The sequence below is a fragment of the Sinocyclocheilus grahami genome, unplaced genomic scaffold (assembly GCF_001515645.1).
Source record: "Sinocyclocheilus grahami isolate Dianchi unplaced genomic scaffold, SAMN03320097.WGS_v1.1 scaffold155.1, whole genome shotgun sequence".
Classification (NCBI taxonomy): Eukaryota; Metazoa; Chordata; class Actinopteri; order Cypriniformes; family Cyprinidae; genus Sinocyclocheilus; species Sinocyclocheilus grahami.
Genome location: NW_015505334.1, coordinates 1,069,838 through 1,089,475, shown reverse-complemented (window position 1 = coordinate 1,089,475; position 19,638 = coordinate 1,069,838). Strand labels below are relative to the sequence as shown.

At 37.7% G+C, this 19,638-nt stretch overlaps 1 long non-coding RNA gene across 1 annotated transcript; it reads left to right on the top strand.

The window, feature by feature from the left end:
• The first annotated feature begins 1,105 nt into the window (after positions 1 to 1,105).
• Positions 1,106 to 18,929, top strand: LOC107592648 (uncharacterized). Its single transcript, XR_001610007.1, has 3 exons — positions 1,106 to 1,116; positions 9,201 to 9,212; positions 18,863 to 18,929. It is a non-coding gene; the product is annotated as an uncharacterized lncRNA (long non-coding RNA).
• Positions 18,930 to 19,638: the final 709 nt, after the last annotated feature.

Below are 19,638 nucleotides of genomic sequence, written 5' to 3'. Positions count from 1 at the left end.
ATTTATTTTACAAATTAATTATATGCAGCATTAATAGTCCTAAATATTTATAGTAAAAAATATAATATTAAAAAAATATATAAAAAAGTTAATATTTGAAATAACTAAAAATATTTTAAAAACTAAATAATTAAAAATGTTAAATATAAAAAATGTATTTTTATAAAATACCACTGATTACTGAAGACAGACAAGAATAATTTGTTAAGGAATTGTATTATATTGGCCCCACTGTATGTTTCAGATTCACTAAAAAGAACCAGCTCATTAAAGTAATTTGTTCAGAAATCAGACTACACTGGTTATGTTGCATGTTTCTCACAGTAGATTCAGTAGTGGTGCTGTTATTTACCACAGTGTTCTGTTCACTTCAGTGGTAGAATGTAGATCTTCAAAAACCATTAATGGAACCAAACGTCATCAACACCAACTAGAACAAGTGTATCCCTGTAGTACCGCTTGCAACATACATGTCACAATTCCTTTGACATGTCTTGGCCAAGTTTCAAATGGGAAATGCATCAACACAGGACATAAAACTCTGCACACCAAGCCATTCAATGGGGTGTTTGCTTCATTTGCTTTGAGGTCATGGGAATTAATCGACTCAATTAAATTCAAACACTTCCAGATTGTTGCTAATGAGAGAGGCCTCGGCCCTTCACCTTCACACACCTAAAGTTTGTCTCTGTGCGTGTGTGTGCTGTGTATTCCTTTAAAGTAGTAGAACATGAGACCCAGGACCAGTCTGCAGAGTTTGACGGATTGTAAACCAGCAGGACCTGGCTAGTTTCAGCATGGCGTACTCGGCGCAGAAGCGTGCGTAGGCAGCACGTTAATGTGTGTTGATGGAGGATGGAGTCTCTCTGTGTCGCAGGACACGCTCATATGTCACTACACGACTGCTCCGTCTGAAGCCTCTCCAGGCCGAGCGATGTGTTTATATTGCAGGGGAACACTTTTATTGCATTTACATGGATTTATGTAAGGTGTGTTTTTATGTGAGTGGCTTTTGTGTGAAAGCGTTTAGTGTGTATGTCTGTCTGGAAGTGTTACGTGAATACACATTTTTTAAACGTTAAGTGTTCTTGACTAGTTGGTCATTTGTTGTGTGATGTGGCAGACGTGTGTGTGTACAAGGATGATTCTTGTCTTCTGACAGCGACAATGAAACAATGCAGGAGGATTCTGGGTCTTTATCCACAGACTCCAGAGAGGGTGATGCATGCAGACAGATGCCTCCCAACATGGAACAATTCAACTTTGAAAGATCTCCAGATACTCTGTCATTAAAGCCTGTTTAAAAGACAGTTTAGGCAGGTCAAGGTTGGTTTATGCTGGTGTACCTTGTGGACCAGCATAGTTAAGATAGCTGGTGAAAGCTGGTCAACTAGTATGATCTGTCTTGTAAAGCTGGTTTTGCTTATTGGTTTATCTAAAATAAAACATGCATGTTGTCGTCTAGGTGATTTTGCAAAGGAGTACATGTTCTTTTGTTTAACATGAATATTGATTGTTGGTCCTGGAATACAATCCCTGTTAAATAAATTTAGATTTGACTAGGGATGCACCGATACTAAAATTCTGGCAGATACAGATGACTAATTATTTTTATTATATGGTCAATAATTAACTTTTTGTAATACTTTACAATTAGGTTAAAACTCAAATCAATCATTATGAATGCTAGAAAGTGAATTTAGATATCACATTATAATAAGCAATATGAAAATGTATATTTATTTTGAGATTAGCTAAAAATTACATTTAACAGTGTTATTAAATTATTAGTTTAACTGAGTGTTAGATGATGGCAGAGGTAATATAACTGTAAAAACAGAGGAAATTAGCATGTACTGTACAACTAAATATATGATACTTGTTGTTTCACATAGTAACAGAATACAGTTGTCAGTCCTTTTTTAGATTCCTGAATATAGTTATGTTAAGACATTGTTTGGATATTGGCAAGACTGACTACCGTATTTTATAACTCTCCTAATTATTTAGGACTCAAACTGCATTTACAGTAAACCCGTGAAGTGTGAAACTGTCACACCATACAATGTGAGAGTCACTGTATACTGCTCATGTGCATTTCTGTGTGTTGTGATTTTCATGTGGGGTTCCAGTAACTTGCAGAGATGGAGATATGAGCATTGGTTTTGTGGTCGGGGCGTGACCCAAATGCTGCATTTTTTTTAAATAAAACAACTGATTTCCTGAATCAATTACAATCACAAGTTCTCTGTTCTGATTTTGATTCTGGTTCATTTCAGTAAATAAAATTATATATATATATATATATATATATATATATATATATATAAACCGTTCATAAGAGCCATTTGTTAATTAATTAGATTATACTGGTCAAGTTTTTTTTTTTTTTTTTTTGCATGCAGCCTGGGACAACTCAATAGAAAATTATTTCCCAATTATTTCCAACCCGATCTCACTAGAAAACATAACTACTTTACAAGATGGCGATATTGTATGAATATTAAGCATATAAAACGTATGGTATTTAGGAAACAAGAAGGTTCACCCCTAACCTCACTCCTAAACATAACCATCAATGCACTCTCAGAAAAAATGTGCAAAAATTGTACCATTAAGGGTACAACAGCTTGTCACTGGGGCAGTACCCTCAAAGCGACACATTTGTACCTTTTTTACCCCTAAAGGTTTTATAATAGTACCATAAGAGTACATACTTCTACCTTAAGGGTGCAAATTACTAGTCCAAGGTACTAATATGCAACCTTTAGGTGTAAAGAAGGTACAAGGTATCCCTTTGAAGGTACTGCCCCAGTGACAAGCTGTTGTACCCCTAAAGGTACATTTTTTGCACATTTTTTCTGAGATTGAGGGGTGTCATCGGATTGTATGAAAACGTATGTATTAGATTATTAAAGTTAAAACAAATTACCAATTAGCCAATTTCACCAAAACATAAATTGGTTATGAGATTGTTGATTATTTCACAATTCACAGTCTTTTCACTATCATAGCTATTATTCGATGTAGTTGTAAAACCCAAACATAGTCACTTGGTTATTAAATATACAGTACAGATATATCACGATAATGAACATGCACAATATTGTTATAGTGGGCACTTCAGAATACCGTGAATAATTATTATATTACAAATTATTCCGATTTTTTGAATGCATTTTAAGAATACGTTTCCCATCAACTGGTTAAAATGCACAACACTGCTGTATGCTGCGTCAAAGATGCATGTGCACTCTCATGTAAACAAGCCCAACATGGATGAGAAGTGCATGGCGGAACGAGTGAAGGAGAAGCGCTGATGAAAATGCACATTCAACTCTCTGACAGCAGATTGCGCTGATGGAACAGCAGAAAAGCACCTGTGCTACTTTGTGTGCTAACAGCCATTCAGATTTGTGTATTCGCTATAGTGTTCATCCCAGCACTGAATACTTAAATACTTAGACTTAATAAGCTATTTATTTTCAAACTCTTTTACATTTTAATCTGGACTACAACATGCCCTTGATATTGTTTGAAAATGTTTTTATTCTTTATTGTTCGGCCACACTTTACATTAACGCTCCATTGTTTAGCATTAGTTAATTCATTAGTTAACAAAAAATCCCAATGAAAAATTCTTCTGAGGCAGTTAGATTTATGTGCGCAAGTATGTGTATGGGAGTAACAAAAATTAGTGTTTTATTAGTATGTTTCAACATTTAATAGCACGTTATAAAATCAAAAGTTGTAGCTGTATTATTTAATGGACCTGAGCTAACATTAACTAATAGTTGTATTTTTTAAACAAAGAATAATAACGTCTGTAACAAATTTATATTACTCATTGTTGCTTTCAAAAATAAAGAATAATCGGTTATCGGTATCGGCCAAAATTTTCATATCGGTGCATCCCTAGTTAATGCATTAACCAAGGTAAATTAATGAGACCTTATTGTAAAGTGTTTTATATTGTTTTTTATAATTATTTTGCACATTAATCCATTTGAAACCTTTGTTTAATTTATAGATTTTTGTGTATTGCGTTATTGTATTTAAACATTATTAAACCTGTTATATTATGACAGCATTTTTTGCCATTTTTTTTGCAATATCGTGATAATACCGTGTAAAAGCTTCAGCAATTATCATTTAATCAGCAATTAATTATGAAAATTTGATACCGTCACATGCCTAAATGGGAGACCGCAAACTGATTGTATAGAAAAAGTGATAGGGCACACAGTGTGGCTGCAGTTAAGCATTCCAGCCGTCACATCTGCAAAGCCCATTCTTACAGGCTAAAATCCCTAACCTTGATTTGGAATCTCCAAAAAATGTTCCTGGAAGCGGCCTGCTTTTAGTGAGGCATTATTAATCAGCACGTATCAGCTATGGCTGACAGTCCCCAAAAACCACATCTTAAATGAATGTGAAATATGGATTTTTTTTAAGGTGTGACTGTCTTTGTGCTGATAAGGCGATCAGCTGATCGGAGCTCAAGCTCGGGAACTGAGCTGCTCCCACATTCACACACAATGAAACCACAGGCCATTTTTGCAAAACTACAGCATAGAGAAAGTGTGTCAAAGGAAGAACCTGTTGGTGTGCCTGTAAACTCAATCTCGATGGTGAGTTTTTCAGGGGAAATACGTGTAACTGATCGCCACACCAAGCAGAGACGTTGTAGATGTGCTGACTCTCACATTCAGCCCATGTCCCCGTTTTAAAAAATTGACATTTTATGTGCGCAAAAATGAGTGTTTTATTAGTATGTGGGACATTCGCTTTTGTGTCATCTTCACACTTCATGTGAAACGATAATGTTGAGGATGTCTGGTTGATGACAGTAAAACTGCAATCTTTTGTTTATCACAGTGTGTTTGCATGTGTCCCGCTGTTGGTGTTGGTGCTGCTCACGGGCCTCGCAGCTGTATCGTGGTGCTGTTCCAGCAAGAGCTGAATGTGTGTGTGTTTACTGGCAGAGATGTGTCAAGGCCTGCTTGTGTGTCCATGTGCTCGGGTGAGTCCATTCCTTCTCCATTTGGCCAGTGTGTCATCTAGGCTGTATTGCATTGTGTGTTTACGCAACAGGAATGCCAGTGTCTAATAATGAGTCTTTCTCACTCTCGTTTGTATTTTTTATTTTATTTTTGGTCTTATAACTGCTTTATATGACAAAACCAGGGCTGCATTATGGATCTGACCAGCGCCTCAGGCCTCGGGCCTCCAAAAGCCTCAGGGTGAACAGGGTATGAATGCAGCGACTGTTTTGGTCAAAACACTTGTCTTTTTTCTTACTAAGTAACAACACCCCATTCCGTTACATTGTTTACACATTTACGTAGCTCTACAATTCAAACTTAAAACAATTGTATTTAATTTTATTTTCTATAAATATATTTATTATTAAATATGTTTGATGTAAATATATTTTCCTTGAATAATTCTTTTTTATTTTTATAAAATAAAAATCCTTCCTATTATTAAGCCAGCTCAACCTTGTTATATGGGATAAGGAAATGGAATAGAATAGAATAGAATAGAATTTTACATAAAATATTATATCAAATTTTATAGATAAATAAAATAGAATTACAAAACATTATACCCATTTTTAAAATAATTTGTATTAATATATTTTATTTTAAAAAATTACTTTTTATATATTAATTTTTTTTCTCTTTATTTAAATAAAATTCTGAATTCTGAAATTAATATTTTTTTATAAAAAAATTATATACACACATTTTTTATATCATTTTTATTAATATTATATTTTATAAACTTTTTTTTACTTTTTATATATTTTATTTTTTCTCTTTATTTAAATAAAATTCTGAATTTTGAAATTAATTTTTTTTATAAAAAATTATATAAAATAACAGAGACAAATGGGGAAAAAAATAGGAAGGAGATGGGGAATGTGCCACAACACTGTTTATAGTCTTAATACTGCTTTTCACTAAAGACTTGCTGGACAGGGCAACAAAAAATCTTTCTGTTTCTTTCTAAGTGCCGTGTAAAAGAGATGCGCGGTGACAGTCCTGCTCTTTACACACTTGCTGCTCATGGGACTTATCACTGCTGAACAGACTAAACATGCATAGGCTGGTCTTTTTCCATCTTTACCCGAATTAGAGGTGTCTGCACAAACTTGTCTAGAAGACAAACTGCCTGAGTGTCTGCAGGCCTCCTCTACAGAACCCATCACAGCCAGAGACATACATCACATCATTACTCCCCATGATATAACTGCACGATAATCTGCCATACTGTACCTTCATAAACATGCCTCTTCATTTAGCGATTGCAAACCTAGTCCTAGAAACGATGGTTGCCACCATACACTGATCCTAAAATATATTTGGACTTCATCCAAAAATTCTAATTACTCATGTCATTCCAAACCTGTATGACTTTCTTTCTTCTGCAGAACACAAAAGAAGATATTTTGAAAGATTCTCAGTTTGTTTTTTGTCCATACAACAAAAGTCAGTGGGTCCAATGTTGTTTTGGACCCCATTGACTTTCCCTGCACTGGGTGAGTAAAATGATGGCAGTTTTAATTTTTAGATGAACTTTAAGCCACGCTTAAAATGTATGAATGCCACTGCATTAATAACAAAGTGGCATTTAAATAAATATCATTTTTGCTAGTACTTTTAACCAGCTTGGCCCTCAGGTTCACAAAGGTGTCCTAGCAGAGATACTAAATATGGAAATGTTCCTCTAAGTTTGACAACCAGAAAGTATGCAAACACTTTGTCTTCATTTGAACAGTTTATCTTTTGTCTTATCCTTTAAAGCCTTTTTGTGAAATGTTTTGCTTGAAAAGTGCACCTGTGCTGTCTGTCTTCAAATAAATGACTCTTGGTTTGATATTTAATGCAGTGACATTCATACATTTTAAGTGTGGCTTAAGTATTCAACTACTTTTTGGGGTCACTGTATGTTATGTTTCAGATGCTATTTCTCATAGACTGATCCATATACATACTGTATCTACACATAACTCAAAATTGAGTTTTAAGTGAAATTGGGTCTCTTAGACTGTGATCTGACTCAAACAGACAGGTTATAAATGTTGTTGTGGCTCATTCCCCATCTCTATCTATTTATACATTTCCATTTCATTTTTGGAAAGATTTTTCATATTTAGATTATTTTATATTTGAATGTTTTTTTCCCTTTTAAAAATGTTATTCCTGTGAAATGCAAAAATTAACTGTTTGTAGAAAGATCTGCTAAATTTTGCTGGCTAGATCTGGTTTAAGCATTTTTCTTCAGAATAAGACTGTTATTTTTCTAAATAAAACTTGAGATGTTTAGTTTTTTCCCATCTGTATATCAGTCAATTCGTGGTGTGTTGCTGCCCTGCTGATGCACTTATGTAGTGATTGTGTAAATTAACTGGAATTACAGCTGCATGCCCCTTCCTAACTCTCATCGAAATGACATGTTTAAAGAGATGAATTGTGACCCGTGTGGGTGTGTGTGTGTGGGAGCGAGTGAGAATGTGTGTGCAGAAGTGTGTTTGTTTGTTAGTGAGATCACATCTAGATATTCTTATTACTTTTGGCCTCTAGAGCCCAGCCTGGGGTGAGAGAGAGAGAGAGAGAGAGAGAGAGAGAGAGAGGAGGAAATTGCTACAGAGCGGCTAGTCAGCTGTGTATATACTCCTCAAGGATTTGAAAGTGGCCGTGTACCCATCCTCCCTCTATCTCTCTCTTTCAGGCGGCTGGGGGCAGGTTTCTCCCACAGTCGTGAGTGCTGGGCTGTGTGGCTGCATGTTTATATTGGAGCCTGGACTTCCTAGTGGCAGCCTGCACCTATCTAAACATCCCTCTGGCCGCTGCTCTGTGTTCCCGGCCTCGCACAGCCTCCCTCTCTCCTTGCCATGCTTTGCTCCGCTCCGGGCTGGAATGCATCGGGGAAGATGACTGAGAAGAAAGAGACGGAAAAAGAGGCAGTTTTTTTCACATGCAGACATTCCGCTCTTTTCCATTACATGTTGCATCCCTCTATTTCTGAATGGAGGGTTCCTGAGATTCTCCGAACTCTGACTTCAGCAGACTGTTGTTCCACATATACTCACATGTTCAGCTTGTTATTTAAATGGGGATGTAGTGTACAGTCCCACAAAAGAAAGATGCAGTAACTACACATAAATCAAAATCTGGTTTGTGACAGACAAGTTTAGGTCAGCTACACTCAGATTCAGAGAAAACAAGTGTGAAAAATGATTTCAGATCAATTAAGGTTAATCAGAAGAACATTACTAGTTGTAGTGTTGGTGGTTTGATGTTAGCAAAATCTGTATTATTTATTTATTTAGACCACCGATTAAACCAAATCTTAAACCTTCTCCTTTTGCATATTTAGAAAGAGAGGAAAAAGAAGTATATTATTTATTAAGATTTATTTTTGGCATTTTTGCCTTTTATTGATAGGATAGTAGTGAGACAGGAAGCGAAATGGGAGAGAGAGGGGATGGGATTGGGAAAGGTCCGCGAGCCGGGTCTCGAACACGGGACGCCCGAAGCGTAATAGCGGTACATGTCGACACGCTGCCCACGAGGCTATGTTTTTGTCAGATTTAGCTAACTTCTGAGGGAAACTGTATTCTCATTCACTACTAAATTTGCAAAAAGACATAGTCATCATCTGTTGTCAAAACGTCATTAAAAAAATAAAATAAAAAAATAATAATAATAATTATTATTATAATTTTTTGATATGATATTTATTTATTATTATTATTTATTAATATTCAAGCTTTTAAATATTTGTAACTTTAATTGTATGTATATATATAATATATTTTTAATTTTTTTTACTGGGCAAAAATGCTAATTCTTTTTTTTTTTTCATTAATTTAAGTGTTTTGTTGTTTTTTGGCTACATAAACCCTATATACACACTCCGAGAAATACGCACATCCCAGATCAGTTATGTGTTTGATATGATTGTCTGCTTCTATATATCAGAATGATGCCGTTTCCTAGGTGTAATACAATAACTTGGCATGCTGTTTTGGCAGAATAAGAGAGTGTTTAGTAATTGAAGCTCCTCGGTCAACTCCAGAGAGCTGTAATGAAATCAGTATGTGACAATGATCGATAAGTGAATGATTACAGCAAACACATTCACTGCTTTGAGTTCCAACAACACAGTGTTTGATTAAAATGCCATTCAAGCATTGGATGAATGTGAAAACAATGTGTGTGTGGGAGGAACAATACCTGTCAGAGCCTGTTTAACTCAACCGAAGTGAGCTAGAACATGAGAAACACAACGTTTTACACGCAGACACTCCAGTCCATTATGAACATACATGTGCAAATGTAATGATCACAGTGAAGGCAATGAATTATGGAGGGGTTTGGTGGGGTCTCACCCCCCTAATTAGAATTTTTTTTTTTAATGGAAACCAAGATACGTTTTTTTCGGGATTTTTTGATGAATAGAATGTTAAAAAGAACAGCATTTATATATATAAATGAATTATGGAGGGGTTTGGTGGGGTCTCACCCCCCTAATTAGAATTTTTTTTTTAATGGAAACCAAGATACGTTTTTTTCGGGATTTTTTGATGAATAGAATGTTAAAAAGAACAGCATTTATATATTTTTTTTTAAGAATGTTAGTAACCAAACAGTTGCTGGTAGTCATTGACTTCCATAGTATTTTTTCATACTATGGAAATTAATGGCTACCATAAACTGTTTGGTTAGAATATTTTCTTTTGTGTTCAAAAAATTCTTAGAGGTTTGGAACAACATGAGTCTGAGTAAATTATGATAAAATGTTCATTTTTGGGTGAACCCTCCCTTTAATTTCAGCGCAGCTAGATGTTTAAACTGGACTATGATTGGCAGGATAATAAGATACTTTTTGCATGAAAGTGACACCGGTGTTTAGCTAATTCACCCCTTAATGTTTTCTTTAAAAAGTCTTAAAGATAGTTGACATTTGGCTAGCTGTGGTGCTAACTTTGGTTGCATGAGATGGACCTCAACAGATTGCACCCCAAAATTACAACAGAAAGTCGACCCCCTGAAAGGCGTTTTGTAATTTGCACACTGATTGAGTGTATTAGTCACAGGCTGTGATAGGTGTAACAGCAGCTGTGGAGCGTGTGGTCAGTGCAGGAGTGTTGAGGGTCTACTAGGGCAGCCAGTGAAAGCTTAGCGTCACTGACAGATGAATTGCTCTAATTAGAAATCCATAACATCCTGCCACATGGCTGCCTTATCCCCAACACACTTCCTGCTTCAGCCTGGCCCGCATTGTTGCCAGCCTGACACATTCACACATGCAGACACACATGCAGATATACTGGGAATACAGACAGCGTGTATGTGTGTGTCAGCTCAGCCCTTTGTGTCTGCTTCTCCTTGTTTTTTTCTACCCCACTCTCTCATCCCCTTGATAACTAGCATATCGCTCTGCTCTCTTTTACTGTCTTGTTCCCATCTTCCTCTCACACACACCATTCCTTCCCCTCAATCTAGTGAGACAGTCAAACAGTAATATTGTGAAATGTTATTACAATTAAAAATAAAATGTAGTTTATTCTTGTGATGGCAAAGCTGAATTTTCAGCATTATTACTCCAGTCTTCAGTGTCACATGATCCTTCAGAAATCATTCTAATACACTGATTTAGTGCTTAAGAAATAATCTGATTATTGTCAGCATTGAAAACAGTTCATATTTTTTTGTGAAAACTGTGATTTTTTTAAAAAAATGATTCTTTGATAAACTGATAAAGAATATTTTGTTAGAAATATATTTCTACAATGCATAGGTAATTAAATAGATAGTAACAATGTAGTTTACTTTTGATACCTTTTAATGGAATGTTTATATATTATAAATCAAATTTCTGCTCTCTTGTAATCATTGGATATTGCATTGCATCTCACACCAAAAGCATTACATTTTTAAGACAGCCTATCAAGGTAAAAAACAGTTCAACTTTTAAAAACACATGTCAGAACCTCTGCATTCTTTTTTTATTCCATTGTGCTCCATCCAGCTGTTTAAATGCAAGGACATATCTTATATAAACACCCTATAAGAAACACGTGTGATCAGGTAAACCAAAACCAATCAAATTATACAGGCTTACTTTAGACTGATTATTTAACTAGTCTACTGACTTTACAGTTTTTAAAAAAATGTGTGTTTTAGTGTTTCTGATATTGAATCTTGAACATTAAATCATTCAAGGGTTTCATGATTAATAAATTCATAGAAGCAATGCAACAAGACATGGAACTCATTTAAATTGTCCCTAAATCTATCAAAAATTTTTTTATTAATGTTAATAAATATGACTAAATATTAAATAAAAATAAAATGTAATGTAATAAATTGTTTATGAGATTTATTTCCACGTTTTTCTGCATGATTTCTAGTTTAATTTAGTTTGTATATACAGTGGTGTGGATTGTGCACTATTGTATGTGTACAATCCTGTCAGGCTGAAAAGTGTGTGTATGGTATGTGAATTGTGGTGTATTGTTATTCCACCAAACTATATTGTTAGTATTAATATTGAATATTGCTCATAATTCTTGATAACAGTGGTTTCTCTCTTCGTGTATGTGGGGAGATGCTGTCTGCCTGGCCGCTTGCTAGATCTTGCGTCTGTCTCCGCTAAATTACTACGTGGGTACGCTTTGGGATTCATTACATGTGAATTCTGTCATGGCCCACTCAACTTTCGCTCCGCTCAGCGCTGCTGTGGTCACTTTCCATGTCGGGTCACAGCTCTCCTATCCTACAGTGGGATTAACGGTGCTGCGCTCTTTTAAAGGTCACGGCAACTCCAAGGTTTACACATCGGTCACTGTCAACCCCTTAACGCTGAAAGTGTGAGTTAATGATTAGTGAGAGGTGTTTGTGAGAGGGTGCGCGTGTAATTGACCCCAGTTGGCCAGCAGAGAGGGTCACGTCTGGGTAAATGCTTAGTCAGAATAAGTAGAGGGCTCATGACCCCCTTCTAAAGGTGCTTTCTCTCCGACAGGGATGTTATTGCTGAAGGTTGCCAAATCACTGTAGTTTTGGCTGTTTGTAGGTGTTCCAAACACCAACTGTTGTTAAAAATTAATGACTTTAAGTTGCATTGTCACTGCAAATAGCTGTCAGTGTTAATGCTCCTTTACACCGCATCTATACTGCAAATGAAAGACGCAGCAAAAACAAAACACTCTTGTCTTCGGCACCATGGTGAAAGAAATCTTTTCACCCGAGCTGTGAATGTGAGTTTGAAGTGTGTATTGAACATTATAATAAATTAATGGCAAGACATGTTTTTCTGTCCTCGCTGCCCGCATGCAAAAACAAAAATATGACACAGTCACTGTAGTCTGATTCATGAGCAAACGATTCTTATTAGCAGGTTCTTTTAATGAATCAAAAACATACAGCATGACCAGTAAAGCGCAAATCATGAACAAATGAATCTTGTGAGCCGGTTCTTTTTAGTGAATCAAAAATATAAAGAGTGATCTGTGTAGCTTGATTCACAAACAAATGACTCTTATGAGCGGGTTCTTTTTAGTGAACAAAAAACCTTACAGCACGACCAGTGTAGCTCAATTCACAAACAAATGACTCTTCTGAGCAGATTCCTTTTAATTAATCAAAATGTACAATATGACCAGTAAGATTTTTTTTTTCCCCAAACCAGTTAAGTGCACACCTCTTCCCGCAGTCAATTTTATTGGTCCGCTCAGTCACCTGTCAAGAAAAGTTAAAACTTCACAGATTTAGTTTAGAAATATCATGGATGGTAATGGTTAGGGTTGGAGGTTATTATAGGCAGTCAGCACTGTTATTGACATAACCAATCAAAATTATTAGAATCGGCTGGAGGCTGACCAGTGTATAGCCAGAGTAGCTTGTTTCCTAAAGTTAATGACTCATTTGGGGCTGAATGGTTCAAAAAGATGAGGTGCCTGTTTGAATCAGTATTATAACTGAAACATACCAGAATGAATGAGAATTCACATCAAGAGCTTATGAATCAGAATCAGATCAAATTGGGAAATGGGTATCGATACCTTATACCCTGATACTGCATTCAATATCAGATTTCCATTCTTAAAGTGACACCCGATTTCAGTGTGGATGAGGTTCGGTCATTAACAGCAACCAGACACACACTTCTATAATTAAATTCACAGTAGTGGATGTTTTCTGCAGTCTTTCAGAAAGCCATAAGAAGGCATTAATGCTATTACAGTGTCTGACAGCAAGCACACAGACCCCTCAAACATAAAAGGTGGTCAGACATACACAGTGTACCATTCACTGTGGTTTAGGCAGATTGTAGTGCTGTTTTTTTACCATTTTGTCTTCCTCCTGACCTCACACACACACAAGCACAAACTCTCGCATATACATATGCACACGGCTGGCTTCATGTTAAAAGTATGCTGTTTTTGCCTTTTGTGTCGGCTGAGGGAGAGCAAGACAAGGGGAAAAACAATCGAGAGTGATAGAGGGAGAGAGAGAAAAGGAAGGAGGAAAGACAAGAGAGAGAGTTGAGCCACAGAACAGCACCGCGCAGAGCAGCTGTGGCACTCCCAGATTTCCCCCTGATTGCTTTCAGCTGGTACTTGAACCCTGGGCCTTTTGGGTTTTGGAGGCCAGCCCAGACCCCACAATCCCCCCCAGCGCCCCATCCAGCTGCCTGACCCCTCTCTGACCCCACGCCGAGGATAGGAAAATACGAGCCGTGCCAAGCCAGAGAGACTCTTTTATTTTGCCTGCTGGCATGCTGCCGGTGACCATAGCTTACATAATGGGAAACATAGCAGGACCCAGGAGAAACCAGTACCCCCACCCCCCCAACTCAACAACCTCCTCTTTTTTCCTCACCAATCTATCCATCTCTCTGCCCCACTTCCCTCCCCGATGCACTTTCTCTGCTCTCACTCCGCCTGTGATATATCTTTCGGGCCCTCGCACTCGGGCACATTTATTACACACGCCCTCGACACAATCTTGAAGCCCAGCCACACACAAACACACACACGTGAATGCGTGGAATCCATCGCGCACAGCCGTTTTCACACACGCACATGCAGGCGGCGATGCACGCGCACTCCAACAGATGCTCTCGTGCAGATGTCTGTTGACGCTACACTCTGTCGCACACACATAGGTGCGTGAATGTTCATATTTGTTCAAGTAAATGTGTACTTTTTGTACGTACATGCCAGATGCTCACTTCCAAATTGGAAATATGAGTATTTCGGAGAGCATGTGTGTATGTTAGCGTGGTTAAACAGAATCAGATGGATCCTGCTGTGTAGTTACTGATCCCCAGTGCCACCCTGGCCTCCTCTGATCGCTTTTCTACAATGTGAGCAGTTCGATTCACGAATAATGACTCTTAAGAGCAGGTTATTTTTAGTGAATCAAAAGCCTACAGTGTGACAGAAGTAGCTTGATTTGCAAACAGATAACTTTTTAGTGAATCAAGAAGTGTAACTAGTGTAGTCCGATTCACCAACAAACGACTCTTAAAATCCATCTCTTTTTAGTGAATTTAGTGAAATGCATACAGCGCAACCAGTGTAGCTTGATTTGCAAACAAGTGACTTGGATGAATCAAAAATGTACAACGTGACCAGTGTAGTAGTCTGATTCACAAAAAAAGGACTCTTATGAGCCGGTTCTTTTTAGTGAATCAAAAACATATAGTGTAACCAGAGTAGCTTGATTCACAAACAAATTACTCTTTTAGTTTGTTCTTTTTAGTGAATCAAAAAATGTACACTGCAACCAGTGTAGCTAGATTCACAGAGAAATGGCTCTTAGGAGTCAATTTTTTTTAATGAACCAAAAAATGTACAGCACAACCAGTGTAGCTAGATTCACAAACAAATGACTCTTACAAGTTGATTCTTTTTAGTAAATCAAACAATGGACAACGCAACCAGTGTAGCTCGATTCACAAACAAATTACTTTTATGAGCTAGTTATTTTTAGTGAGCCAAAAATGTAAAGCTTGACCAGTCTAGCTACATTCATAAACAAATTACTCTTATGAGAAAGTTACTTTTAGTTAATCAAAAACACAACCTGTTTAACTCTATTGACGACAAATTACTGTTTATCCCTGTTCCTTTTTTGTGAATCATAAATGTACAGCATGACCACTCTAGCTCGATTCTCAAATAAATGACTCTTACGAACCAATTCATTTCAGTAAATCAAAAACATAGGCTATATCCTGACCAGTCCAGCTAGATTCACAAACAAATGACTGATCCCCAGTGCCACCCTGGCCTCCTCCGAATGCTGCTCTTGTGAAATCAGATGAGCCTCTGCATCCCTTCCAGTGTGTGTGTGACTCCCTTTGCCAGAAACCTGGGAAGCAGGAGGGTAAGAGTGTGTGTGGGTGGTGAGATATGACCTGGGAGTCTGTGTGTGTGCGTCTGGCAGTGAGTTTCTGTACATGTGGCAGTACGAGTGGTTGGCTAACCCACTCGCGAGTGCCAGCTCGCTAGGAGAGCGGTCCATCAATCACACGTCCTCTCTGTAATCTCGCCCTGCCCAAAATCCAACCAGCCTGTTGAACCTCTCTGCATATCGTAAAGCATTCTTGAGCTGTTTTCTGGTACTTTTAAGTGCTTCTCTGCCAGGCTCTTTCTCCCAGAAAAGTGCCCTGTGTGTCTTTGCTCGCAAACCCTCCCCGTTCTCACCATCTGTGGAGTGAAACCAGCTGACTCAAAGGAGTGGGCGCCCAGGGGTATGATGGGAGAAGCATACCAACTCCAGTCTCACCACATTATACAAGACCCACTGCCAGAGCCTGATATCAGCGCCCTGAGATATTCATCATGAGTGGATTTTTTTTTTTTACCCATGTTTGCCTGTTTCTGGAAAAGAGATGTCAATTAATGCAAGTCGATTTCCACAGGAGGAGCCCAAGGGTTGGTTCACCTGCCGATGTTCTGCGATACTTAACACCCTTCATACAGTCATCTTTTGAGGTATTCAGAAGTGCCAACAACTTATTCAGCTGAGTTTTAAATGCTTCGTTATAATTGATTATGCTTGCTAAGGCTCATTTGGATTTGAACTTCAACTATGAAACTCTGATGCCTATTGTAACCAAATATGAACCAAATATGAATGATTCCTCAAATCATTCAGCTTGTTGTGGAGAGTTGTGCTATTACTTTATATCAGCATTTCCCAAGTTGGGGTTTGTGCGTTGATGAAAAGCTCATAATTATGTCATTAAAAAAGAAAACAACAAAAACAATCAATATAATATGCAAATGTGTTGTTAAATTATCAAAATATTAACTTAAAAATCTCAAAAGATATTTAAAGAAAATATTTTGGGTGAAAGGGGTTCGGCTGACAAAAAAATTTGGGGATCCCTGCTTTATGCAGTAATCAGATTTAATTTTTGTTTGATGGGTCATAAAAAAGTGATATAAAGGCACCAGAATATCATACAGACTTGAAAGTTTGCTGTTTTTAATATAAACAACTGCATAGCAGCCATTCAGAATACTCTGGAAACTGCTTAGCAACACGCAAAAACTGCTAAGAATGCCTTGGCAACCACATAGCAAAGCTCTGACAACCAACCTGGCAATATTTTCTTAAAACAATTTGTTTAGTTTGTTATTCTGCTATATTGAGGTCTGTGAGTATTTAATGCAAGCAATCCAGTACATTTCTTTCTGGGCTTCTTGCCACTTTTGACTGAGAAAGAACAGGAAATTGGGAGAGAGAGAGTGAGGGAATGGGATCAGGATGCAAGGCCAGGTCAGATTTGAACTTGCATCTCTTGTATGAGCCCAATATGTTGAAGCATGTGTATTTACTGCTTTTGGGGGGGGGGGGGGTCTTAAAAATGACAAGATTTGTGGTCTGAAGCCAAGTGAGGAGATTAAATAATAATTAATAAATAAATAAATAATACAATGTAGGTTAATTATATAAAAAATATAAAATTTGTATAATAAATATTCTCTCCCGCTCTCTCTCTCTCTCTCTCTCTCTCTCTCTCTCTCTATATATATATATATATATATATGTTTGTTTAGACAATTCACATGATTTGAACCCAGGTGTCCTTGCATGTCAAATTTCCCTGTATGTATGAAAATAAATAAATGTATAAATATATATATACATATATACACACACATATGTGTGTGTATATATTAGTTTGTTTTATTTAAAAACAGGATTTGGATCCAGGTCTCCTAAAAAAATTTTTGTTCTTTTTTCATGTTTTGTGTTGCTTAGGAAAATAAGTAAGCCAGGACTGGTGTGAACAGATGAAAAACAGTTGAATGTACATAAGCAACTATTGGTACAATGTGAAATAAATGAAGGAATAAGAACAATTCCTCCTCGGCACTAATAGTGCCTTCTGAACACCTTTTACCAGTCTTGATGTTGTTTAGTATCATGGTACAAAGTGTTTTTTTCCACGGTGTGTTAATTCTTGCAATTGCGGCTTTATTTCTCATATTTGCTTTATGATTTGTCATTACATCTCAATGCAACATAAGGGGACCTCCAAAAAAGGCTGATGCCCCGGAGCCTTGCAGGGCCATAATCTGTCCATCCTTTTTCTTCCCCTCTCTCATCCTTCCCGTCATAGCACGGTCGTGTCCCTGGGAAGGTCTACATCTCAGAGCTCTATAAGATTAAGTCATGGACGGGTGTTGAGGGAAAACGCTGACCTCTTATCCTCCCTTGTGCTCCGTCTTGTATTTTTCAGTCCTGTCTACTACTACTTCGTCTCCCTCATCTCCTTGTGCTCCTTTATCCTTGCCCTCATGTTTGCCCCCAAGCCTCATAGATTGTAATAATAAGAACAACGATAATAACGGCAGCGGTGGCCTCAGCGGTGATGTAAAGAAACACAATATAACAATAACAAACACACTCCGCAGCCAATGGCCAGCGACTGACCTCAGTACTGATAGTGTGTGTGCGTTTGAGGGGAGAGCGAGGTTGCTGGCATGCTGTATATACGGTCACTTCCTCCCCAGTTTAAACAGAGCAGGCTGTGCTGGCAGACTCCTCTCTCTCCTCCAAATGGTTTGCATCATGTTTGAACCCCCTTGCCACTGCGCCCCCTCCCTTTCTCCATTTCTTTCTCTTCCTCTCCCCATAAATCATCAAATATCTAAGACTTTATGTGAATCTGAAAAAGGGTGAAAGAGAGAAGAGGGAGAGACCTTTTTTCTCTCTCTGCTGAAGGGGCATAAGAAAAAGTCATAAAGTGGCTGGCGGATATATTTCCATCTGTATGTCCCCAGCGAACAGGGCTCTCTGGTATCACTGCTCTGGTCCTTTTCTCCTCTCAGCACACACACTTTCGTGTAGTACATCATTTAGGACATAAGATAAATTTTTTGTGGTGTAAAAATAATTATCTTCATTTTTTAAGACATTCTGGATAGACACATCAGAGAGAGACAGGAAATTAAAGTGAAAGAGTCATGTTGCAGGCAAGACTGAAAACTGGATGACCTGTGGTAACTACTGCACCACAGCTCTGGCATTCGTACACTTACCACAATTACACCACATCTTAATCAGGTGCAACACAACATGATAGCAACTGGAAGTCATTTTTCAGTTCACAGTAAAAGCGAAAATGCTACGTAATGTGGCACAATAACAGCCAGTCAAAAGCTATTTTATGGTTGTGTCTGAAAGTAGGTGGTACTTTTTAAGTACTTTGCGACCTTCATAAAGAATTTATTTATTTATTTTATTGGTTGATTAAAAGGTGGAAAAAATCCCATACATTTCCATTAAAGTGGGGACCAAAGTCATATAAACACACAACATTAAAGCCACAACATTAAAACCACTGACAGGTGAAGTGAATAACATTGTTTATATTGTTACAGTGGCACCTGTCAAGGGGTGGGATATATTAGGTTTAAAGTAAGCAGTTAGTTTTTGAGCTTCATGTGTTGGAAGCAAGAAAAATGGGCAAGGGAAAAGGTCTGAGTGACTTTGACAAGGGTCAAATCGTTATGGCTAGAAGACTGGGTGAGAGCATCACCAAAACGGCATGTCTTGTGGGGTATTTCCGGTATGCAGTGGTAAGTACCTACCAAAAGTGGTACAAGGAAGGACAACTGGGGCATGGGTGGCCAAGACTCAGTGATGCACATAGAGAGTGAAGACTATAGCCTGTCAAGTCCAATCACTCAAATTGCTGAAAAACTTAATGCTGTCAGTGATAGAAAGGTGTCAGAAGACACACCATTCTATCATCGCATTTTGCTGCATATGGGGCTGCAGAACCCCTGTCTCCTGCTGAAAGCGTCTACAATGGGCATGTGAGCATCAGAACTGGACCATGGAGCAATAGCAGAAGGTTGCCTGGTCTGATGAATAATGGTTTCTGGGTGGGTGTGCGTCGTTTACCTGGGGTATGGTCTGGACATTGTTCTGCTGGGAAACCTTGGGTCCTGGCATTCATGTGGATATTACTTTGACACGTACCACCTACCTAAAGATTGTTGCAAACCACATACACCCTTTCATGGCAATGGTGTTCCCAGATGGCAGTGGCCTCTGTAAAGTCAAAATGTATCAAAGACTTCTGCTTTCCTGTCCC